Source organism: Branchiostoma floridae, unplaced genomic scaffold (assembly GCF_000003815.2).
Source record: "Branchiostoma floridae strain S238N-H82 unplaced genomic scaffold, Bfl_VNyyK Sc7u5tJ_1570, whole genome shotgun sequence".
Lineage (NCBI taxonomy): Eukaryota > Metazoa > Chordata > Leptocardii > Amphioxiformes > Branchiostomatidae > Branchiostoma > Branchiostoma floridae.
In genome coordinates this window covers 65,079-75,508 of record NW_023365766.1, presented here as the reverse complement: position 1 = coordinate 75,508, position 10,430 = coordinate 65,079, and the positions used below count along the sequence as shown (strand labels likewise).

Genomic DNA, 10,430 nt, shown 5'->3' with positions numbered 1-10,430 from the left:
TACTTCAGGTGGCCAAAAAGGACCATATTCATAAAAATATACGTTGTGGGATGATAATTCCAAGCTACTAACAAGTTAGAAGAACGTAAAGACGATGGATTTTCAACGAAGCACGTTTCCATGTTGCTTCATCAGTCACATTTACGGCAGAGGACTGGATAAATTGGTGTACTGGATCTACGCTTGGATCAACACATCAGGTGATTATCCGTTGGTGACTTCTAATTTTCCTTAACGAAGGGAATTAGGTTTTAACAAACAAAATTCTTTGACTATGTTTTGTGCTGGATGTACACTAAGAGACATTATAGAAATGCTACTCAATGTCGCCCGGTTGCAACTGTGCATGTTAACAAGTGACCTTCGAATATTCGAATGAGCGAGCACAAAAACAATCGTCTACGCTTCAACAATGCATCCTAAGATGTCTTCATGTATCATTCTCCATTTGCCATTGTCATTTGCGTTTTCCGAAGTTTCTAAAGCTAGTGACAACTGGATGAAAAAAGGCCACCCTAAGAGCACAGGTGGATTTTTAACACTTAAGTGTGAACAGCCTTAATGCTAACCTTAAACAAAACTGGTCGGACGAATAAGAGACTTTACTTGTCAGTGATAAAGGCTGTCGGGCAGTATATTTGGGTGGGTGACCACAAAGACTATCGTGTATAAAGGAATGAAGTAAATATCACAGATTACATTTCATGTACATACAGGTACGAAATATCTTACATTCTGGCTATAGGCTAACCCTATTTGTTTAATCACTGAAGATCGCGCTATTCTAAGGATAACTGGATGTCGAGCTTATTATTTTGCTACACACTGTACTGGACTCCTGCAATATTAACGTTTAACACTTAACGAAAACTTCTTCATGACAAAGTTATACTTTTTTTCTAAAGGCAACTGTGATACATTTCAATGCCTTCGTTGTCGAAATATTCGAAGAATTTCATAGATCAGGTGAGCAGACTGAAATCTAAAAGAACAGCAATTTTGTGACAGACAAATTTTAACGTTTCCTCATTAGCTAAAATATATTACACTTTCCCGTGGATATACTACCAATAACATGTCACTTAAATGGAAATTGCCGAAATGTAAAATCAAACAAGCATGCGCCTTCCAATTTGCGATCGATGATGACCTGGCCTGTCATATTTCTAGGATCCTGCAAAGCTCTCGGAGTCTTACATTCAAACGATCCTACCCGTGGTCGTAGTGGAACTAGGGGAATGCGGGATCCCCCGTATGGTAGTCCCTACTTTATAAGCCGTAGAATGTTGGCCAAGACTGAAATATTATTAAGATTGGAAAACAGTGTACAACCAAAGTTTTGTGTGTATAACCTTCATGTAGTTCCATATTTAGCAAAAAGCAAAAAAAAAATAAAAAATCTAGCCGTGCACAAAACTGATTGGACGACTAGAAGTCGTTCCCAGCCACTGGCCTTTTGCCTGTTAGCCATAAGGTCATGCGGGCTCGATTGTTAACAGAAGTGGCTGGGCCACTAATTAATAAACGAGGTCGGCTTTTGTTCGGGATCGTCCTGACATTTTCCGAACAGTATTCTCGAATGTTATATAATCCACTGCCAACCCCCTCCCAGGCTTTTTGCTGCAGACTGCTGAATTTCGCAGCCCAACACCAGCCGACTGACCATGTCTAAAATCGACTGACCATAGCAAAAGAAATTCTGACCAATTGCCGAGCTAGTTCTTAAATAATCTCACGTTAAGAATCAAGAATAGAGCTCAGCTGTTGTGTCCTGTCGGTGAGTTCCAAATGGGCTATTCCTAACAAAAAACGACTGACGTCCTTTTTGTAACTTTTTATTTTTGCTCAGTGCAAGGCCATTGACCACTTCTAGGCACTAAACAACGCTCACTGTGGCAGCATCTCGCCTCCCTAAGTCAGAAGCATCGACATCGCTTTCCTAAACCGCCCGCCCGCACGTCATATCACTTCAGAAGCGGTTGGACGACCAGGAGCCGTCCCTAGCCACTGGCTATTTGACAGCGTGTCAAAAGGTCACACAGACCAACTGGTCACAACAGGGACTGGATCTACTTCAGGTGGCCAAAAAGGACCATATTCATAAAAATATACGTTGTGGGATGATAATTCCAAGCTACTAACAAGTTAGAAGAACGTAAAGACGATGGATTTTCAACGAAGCACGTTTCCATGTTGCTTCATCAGTCACATTTACGGCAGAGGACTGGATAAATTGGTGTACTGGATCTACGCTTGGAGCAACACATCAGGTGATTATCCGTTGGTGACTTCTAATTTTCCTTAACGAAGGGAATTAGGTTTAAACAAACAAAATTCTTTGACTATGTTTTGTGCTGGTTGTATACTAGGAGCCATAATGAAAATGCTACTCAATGTCGCCCGGTTGCAACTGTGCATGTTAACAAGTGACCTTCGAATATTCGAATGAGCGAGCACAAAAACAATCGTGTACGCTTCAACAATGCAACCTAAGATGACTTCATGTATCATGTCTCCAGTTGCCATTGTCATTTGCGTTTTCCGAAGTTTCTAAAGCTAGTGACAACTGGATGAAAAAAGGCCACCCTAAGAGCACAGGTGGATTTTTAACACTTAAGAGTGAACAGCCTTAATGCTAACCTTGAACAAAACTGGTCGGACGAATAAGAGACTTTACTTGTCATTGATAAATGCTGTCGGGCAGTATATTTGGGTGGGTGACCACAAAGACTATCGTGTACAAAGGAACGTAGTAAATATCACAGATTACATTTCATGTACATACAGGTACGAAATATCTTACATTGTGGCTATAGGCTAACCCTATTTGTTTCATCACTGAAGATCGCGCTATTCTAAGGATAACTGGATTTCGTGCTTATTGCTTTTGCTACACACTGTACTGGACTCCTGCAATATTTACGTTTAACACTTAACGAAAACTTCCTCATGACAAAGTTATACTTTTTTTCTAAAGGCAACTGTGATACATTTCAATGCCTTCGTTGTCGAAATATTCGAAGAATTTCATAGATCAGGTGAGCAGACTGAAATCTAAAAGAACAGCAATTTTGTGACAGACAAATTTTAACGTTTCCTCATTAGCTAAAATATATTACACTTTCCCGTGGATATACTACCAATAACATGTCACTTAAATGGAAATTGCCGAATTGTAAAGACAAACAAGCATGCGCCTTCCAATTTGCGATCAATGATGACCTGGCCTGTCGTATTTCTAGGTTGTTACTGACAATGTGGTTTAAATGGAGCAACTAGTAAAGTAAGCTGTGCACCAAAAGGGCACAAATAACAATAGCTTAATTAACTTTCCGGAATTACAATCCGAGCCCAGACGGGAATATTGCAGTAAATAAAAGACCAAAGCTCAGGCGCAAATTCTTCTGGCGTTTACTTGGATTGTAACGCAGGCTTTTAGACAGAATGCACTAATACATCTGTCAGATCGTGCACAAGACATTGGAAACTTTGTTAGCACTAACATGTGCATTTGTCTCCTTATTTTTTTATTTATTGGTTGGATCCTGCAAAGCTCTCGGAATCTTACATTTAAACGATATCGATCCTACCCGTGGTCGTAGTGGAACTTGGGGAATGCGGGATCCCCCGTATGGTAGTCCCTACTTTATAAGCCGTAGAATGTTGGCCAATACTTAAATATTATTAAGATTGGAAAACAGTGTACAACCTAAGTTTTGTGTGTATAACCTTCATGTAGTTCCATATCTAGCAAAATGCAAAAAAAAAAAATCTAGCCGTGCACAAAACTGGTTGGACGACTAGAAGTCGTTCCCAGCGACTGGCCTTTTGCCTGTTAGCCTTAAGGTCATACGGGCTCGCTTGTTAACAGAAGTGGCTGGGCCACTAATTAATAAACAAGGTCGGCTTTTGTTCGGGATCGTCCTGACATTTTCCGAACAGTATTCTCGAATGTTATATAATCCACTGCCAGCCCCCTCCCAAACCTTGTGCTGCAGACTGCTGAATTTCGCAGCCCAACACCAGCCGACTGACCATGTCTAAAATCGACTGACCATAGCAAAAGAAATTCTGACCAATTGCCGAGCTAGTTCTTAAATAATCTCACGTTAAGAATCAAGATTAGAGCTCAGCTGACGTGTCCTGTCGGTGAGTTCAAAATGGGCATTTCCTAACAAAGAACGACTGACGTCCTTTTTTTAACGAGTTTGCCCAGTGCAAGGCCATTGACCACTTCTAGGCACTAAACAACGCTCACTGTGGTAGCATCTCGCCTCCCTAAGTCAGAAATATCGAGCTTTGGCAAGTTCGACTTCCTCCCTAGACATGTATCTAAACTAAGACTCAGGCTGAGTGACTGTACAGTGTTTGGAATTGTTTACTGCCTTGATTTTATACTGAGTTTTATGTAAGACACAAAAGAATGGCTTCAAAGATAACAGAAAATACAAAACGTCAAATGATTCGTTCTTTAGCCCTGAATTTCGTTGAGTAATCTTTTGAACCTTTGGTAGCTCATAAAAAGATGCTGGCATTTGAGTTTTTGTCGCGCTGAGAGCGCGCTGGGTTCGCCGGAGAGATTCCACAAGAGCAGCTTATCTGGCGACGCGGCGCGAGTGCGCGGTGAGAGCGCCGTCAAGTAGAAACGGGGCCTAACTGACTCAATAGGCGAAGAAGTGATTTCGAGGCTGCTCGGGAAATTCCCTACGCCATTTAGCCGGAATGGTTTGATCTACTCAAACCAGGACGGTTCCCTACTCTTTTTCTTAAAAGTGCGGCGGGTTCTTTTACGTGCCAGGGGTATGACCTTCCCCCAAACACCGGACCTCCATTTAACGTCCTATCCGAGGGATGGATCATTTTTTACTTGAGTCAGGTGAGGAAAGTCGTGTTAAGTGCTTTTCCCAAGAGCACAAGATAGGTGACACGACAGGATTCGAACTCGAGACCTTTAGGTACCGCAGGAAGCATCCTACCCCTGCGCCACGCGATCTCAAGATCCCTGTCACATTTGGCGGAAATCGATCGGACAAAGATTCTGCGGCAAATTTCCCGGCCTCGCTCAACTTTATCACAAGGTACAGGGACGGTTTTCATGTGAAAAATACGCACAATCCTCTGTCGATCTTAAAAAGGCCAATCTTCCATCGATACGCCCTAAGATCGTAGATAATGTAACAGGAGTATTACAAAGACTTCGGGCGGTTTTTAGCAACTAGTCATGTAAGTTGTGCACCAAAAGGGCACACATAACAATAGATTAAACTTTCCCGAATAACACCCCGAGACCGGAGGGGAAGATTCGAGTAAAAATCAGATCGACGCTCAGGCGCAAATTCTTTTGACGTTCGCTTGGATTGTAATGCAGGCTTCTAGACAAGATGAACAATACCTATGGCAGATCATGCACAAGACCTTTGAAGCTAAAATGTGCGTTTTTCCGAGTGCTATAAGATTTATTAACTGAATCCTGCAAATGTTCCGGATCCTTACATTTAAACGATCCTACCTCTGGTCGTAATGAAACCTTGGGGAATGCGGGTCCCCCCGTATGGCATTTCCTACCTAATAAGCCGTAGAATGAAGGCCAATATCTAAATATTGCTAAGATTGGAAAACAGTGTATAACGTATTTTTTTTTCTTTCAACTTTCATATAGTTTCATTTTTGTTCTTTTACCCTATCTTCCTTGAATTTGGAATTTATATTGGCATTTTACGACATATGTGTCCGTTTTCTTAACGGTACATAGGTGCTCAATTTAAAAGCTGCTTTGCACAATATACTTTATGGTTCTGAAGGCTATGATGAAAAGACAAAGCAATTTTTAAAGTAGGTCCAGCAAGCAAGCAAGCGTATTTAAACTGGACCGCCAAGCAACATGGGGATACAAGTTTGTGCAATTGCAAATTTCTAGCATTCTCTTTTCCGAGCCTCTTTTCATTAGCAACTTGGCACACACAAAAATATTATAACATTTTTAAAACCCCATGTGATCAGCCAGTTTGTATTAAAAAAAAAGTACATAACGTCCGTAAAGTCTATTCGGGTAGCGCTATTACGCATAATGAAACATATTCGAATGAAGCTATAAAAAAGACTAAAAGAGATTTTAGTACATAGGAGTAACTGCGCCACAGGGCAAAATAAAGCTAGGGCCTAGGACCTAAGAAAAAAACAATAAACAAAGAAGATATTTGACTTCTTGTAGAAAGTTGGTGCTCACCTGCTTTTTCCAACTTGTCTTCTAGGACGACGTCTGTCACAGAGGGAACGGCGCAGTGATAGTGAGACGTTTGATGTGTGTGCGGCAAAGACATAAGAAAGGTAAGGTTAAAAGGGGCGTGCACCAAAAGAGTCTGACCAATACGTACATCTTTTACACAGGTAAATATGACATCACCAGCTTGTATCCTTAGATGACTTTGGATGCTATTGGTCAATTTTGAATAAGGCTTTTGTGTTCAATAACGAGATGCAACCAATCACAGCCTCCTAGTAGACCTGCATTGTATATCAACGAGTGATGACGTAGGAGTCATGGAGACCTACCTCCGAAAAGAACAAGTAGATTGGGTTTATTGATTACTTTTCATCATGAAACTCAAATTTCAAAATTGAAGGACTTTATATTTTGAAGATATTCGAATTAACATACATTTTTCTCTTGTAATATTTCAAATGTCCTCTATCTTAATGGACTTGTTATTGGGGAATGGACATGTGAGGACCTCGAAGGTCGTTTTTGTCTTACATAATCAGTATTTACTAAACATCTCAGCCACTTATTTCTCATGAGTGCAGTTTACCTTGCGCCCTTTTCCATCGTCAGAACTCTTACACCTCATTTACCAACTTGTAAAGGATAATTACCGGTCGCTTCTACAAGTCTATGATTAAGCTGCACTTAAGTGTATAAGTACCGTGGGAACCACTTGGCGAATCTTACGTAACCATCTAATATAACACTTATTGTATCGTATCGTAATTTAGTGACGATCTTACGTAAGGTGTTTTTAAGATAATCTGTCAACCACAAAATCGTTAATTGCAAGGACAAATGTCATAAGCTAGGTCTTTGACGTGTCTTCGACAGTACAGTCATTTGCACTTTTGTCCTTATATTGAAGCAGCCCCCCCCCCCCCCCCCATCCCAATATCTCAAACAAGTGTCATACAAGTGGAGACACGGTTCTGGAAAAAGCCGCACCAGACACCGAACATTTAATCGTGGGAAAGTGACGATCTTACGTAAGGTGTTTACGTAAGTACCGTTGGAACCACCTGGCGAATCTTACGTAGCCATCTTATATAACACTTGATGTATCGTATCATAAGTAAGTCTTTACTTCTGCAAAAATTAGATAAAAATAGAAATTATAACGATGTAAATGACCCCTTCTTGATTTTCAAAGGAACGTAAATAAGATAACAATTATAAGCATCTTTTTTAATTGAGCTCCAACAGCAGGGTACGTCTTGTTCTCTTATGTTAACTTCGTGCCCTTGTGAAGGGACCTTGGTGTCATTAAAATTTTCCAGACGATTACAGATTCGATGCGGCATTCAGGTGGCAACACTTACAAACACAGTATCTATTGATCTGAAGGGCGTTCAGAAATGTGAAATGATGGGCGCTTAAAGGGCTGAGTGGGTACCTTTTTTAGAAAACATACTCCCATTTTAAGGTATCCAAAATATTAGCTTATCGAAATCCTTTTTAGCAACAATTAAACAATATGTGTGGGACCGCGTGGCGCAGTGGCAGCATATTCAGATCTGCACCGAGAGGTGGCGGGTTCGAAGACGCCTGCCATGCCACCGATCTTGTGCCCTTGGGAAAGGCACTTTACACGACTTTCCTCACTTTACTCAGGTGAAAATGAGTACCTAGCTACGGCTAGGGCCGTCCCTTGGATAGGACGTTAAATGGAGGTCCCGTGTATGGGGAGAGCCACACCCCATGCACGTTAAAGAACCCCCACACGTGCGATTGTGCGATTGTGCGATGTGGATGGAGCAAACCCTTCTGTCTGGAGTTGGTGATTCACTACAAATCACCCGGACGGAGGCCTGGCGAGCCTTCGTGTCGTATCAGCCATACGATGATTTACATCGTGTCATATCAACCATACGGTGATTTACACCATTCACCGTGCCCCTGGGAGGAGATAGGCGCCGCCAGGGGACTAAAATGCCTACTGATACAGCACAACATGTTGTGCTGCCCCTACGGCTGATTAATCAGCATACGACTGATTAAAAGGCTACGGGACGAACGAACAAAAGAAACAATATAACATATATGCGTACAAACTTAAACATACGGCAATATACACAACTGAATAAGCGCAGGCTTATATAACGTGAAGTCAAATTACATAACGTGAAAAATCAAAGTGGGCGGGGTTAGGGTTCAAGGATGAATTATATCAAGGTATCACAACTGCAAAGCATGAAATAACATGTGGAAAAAATAGATCAACACATTTCCGTGACAAAATGTAACCGGATCACTATGATGAAAATAGCATTCTTACTAACTACAGATTTTCCAGGTTAAGAATGTATTCGTTTAAATCTGTTAAATTTGTCAAATTTAGACATTTTAGATATGGTCCCAGATTGGGTTTATTAATTACTTTTTTTATCATGAAACTCAAATTTCAAAATTGAAGGAATTAATATTTTCAAGATATTCGAATTAACATACATTTTTCTCTTGTACTATTTTAAATGTTCTCTATCTTAATAGACTTGTTGTTGGGAAATGGACACGTGAGGACCTCGAAGGTCGTTTTTATCTTACATAATCAGTATATACTAAACATGCGGGCCACTTATTTCTCATGAGTGCAGTTTACCTTGCGCCCTTTTCCATCGTCAGAACTCTTACACCTGATTTACCAACTTGTAAAGGATGATTACCGGTCGCTTCTACAAGTCTATGATTAAGCTGCACTTAAGTGTATAAGTACTGTGGGAACCACTTGGCGAATCTTACGTAACCATCTTATGTAACATCCGTTGACCTCAGTTATTCGTCGAAGTTACCTTTATCCGTCACTTTAAAAAACATGTACAACGAGAGATAGAATAATGCAACATAAATTATTGCTTCAGTTATGCACACATTAGATACTAAGGTGTTCAAAAAAATATCGCGAAGAACTCAATATCCATGCATGAGAAGAAGACGAGATCAGTTGCCTATCGTCCTCTCGTGACAGCCGAACTACGTCGTGGGAAGGGGACGTCGCATCCTTATCAACAGGAATAGTAAACAAATACTAAACGTACCTTTGGTTTTACCTAATGATGAACAAGAAAGGTTGATAAAAATTATTTTCCTAACCTTAATCATTTGTGATGATGTGATTTATTTAAAAAAAAAACGACATGTTCGTGCGACAATTTCTCGCCCTTCGACGAAAATAAAACGCCGCCATCTTTGTTACCCAGAAGGCTTTGGTAGCGCTTGACTCTGGAACTTCAGACAACAAAGGTGAAGTGCTATCTAAAGGACCCGTGTTTCCGTCCCTGGACGGAAAATTACTTGTTGGGACGGAAAATAATTCACCCACTCTGTCTCAAAATATCTTCATTCATGACATGAAAATACATTTTCGTAAGCTTAAAATGGCAGAAATCGGTCTCTTTTTATATGCAGGCCGCTCGCGCGGTGGACGGAGAACGCATCACGCCCAATTTGTTTCCGTTTTGTAAAAGCCTGAGTGTGTGCGTACTTGTGAATGAACAAGCATGACAAGAAAACTTCGGTAATTTTATTCAGTGTTTTATTTTGCATTGCCTATCAGAATCACCCAGCCTTGCACAATTCTAAATCAACATTTACGGGAAAATTTCAATTCATTACGAACCTGACACGGCAGTTCAGGGATTGTCTTGGTGTGGGAGGCCTCAGTAAACCGTTACACTGGTGATCTTCATAGTTCTACGACCATCGACAAAGGAGGTTTCCCCCTGGTGTAAACTATAAACAGACGACAAAAGCCATATTCTCACCGTCTTCGTCTACGATGTGACGAAACCACGGCCGATTCTTGCGCCATTTATCTTCAAAAGCACGCTTGTGCTTGAATTTGGGACCGAGCTCGCAGCGCGCAGCTTCCCGTGATAGCAAAGTTCCGCGCCTCTTCTTGATTGACTTGGTGATACCGCTCTGTCCGCGCTGCTGCTGGCTGTGATTGGTGGAAAGTTGATTGGATTTGTAGAATTATCACGCACGCTTGCGCTACTTCAAAAGATTGCCGCTGGACCTGCTACCATGGTAACGACACGTCTATATCCACATGTACATTTTCCAAGCGCGTCTTTTTTGTGTTCAACTCTGTATCATCCTGCTGGTATGGGTGCGGTGTCAAGGATTCAATCTATCCTTTTTTTCACGTAACAGCCAAGTTTATCTT

At 41.1% G+C, this 10,430-nt stretch overlaps 1 long non-coding RNA gene across 2 annotated transcripts in view; it reads left to right on the top strand.

Moving 5' to 3' along the window:
• The first annotated feature begins 1,855 nt into the window (after positions 1-1,855).
• Positions 1,856-10,430, top strand: part of LOC118408325 — a 17,699-nt gene continuing 9,124 nt past the window's right edge. For both annotated transcript variants that reach the window (XR_004830284.1, XR_004830283.1), the window contains exons 1-2: positions 1,856-2,270; positions 6,252-6,327. This is a non-coding gene — a long non-coding RNA (uncharacterized LOC118408325). The remainder of the gene's footprint in view (positions 2,271-6,251; positions 6,328-10,430) is intronic.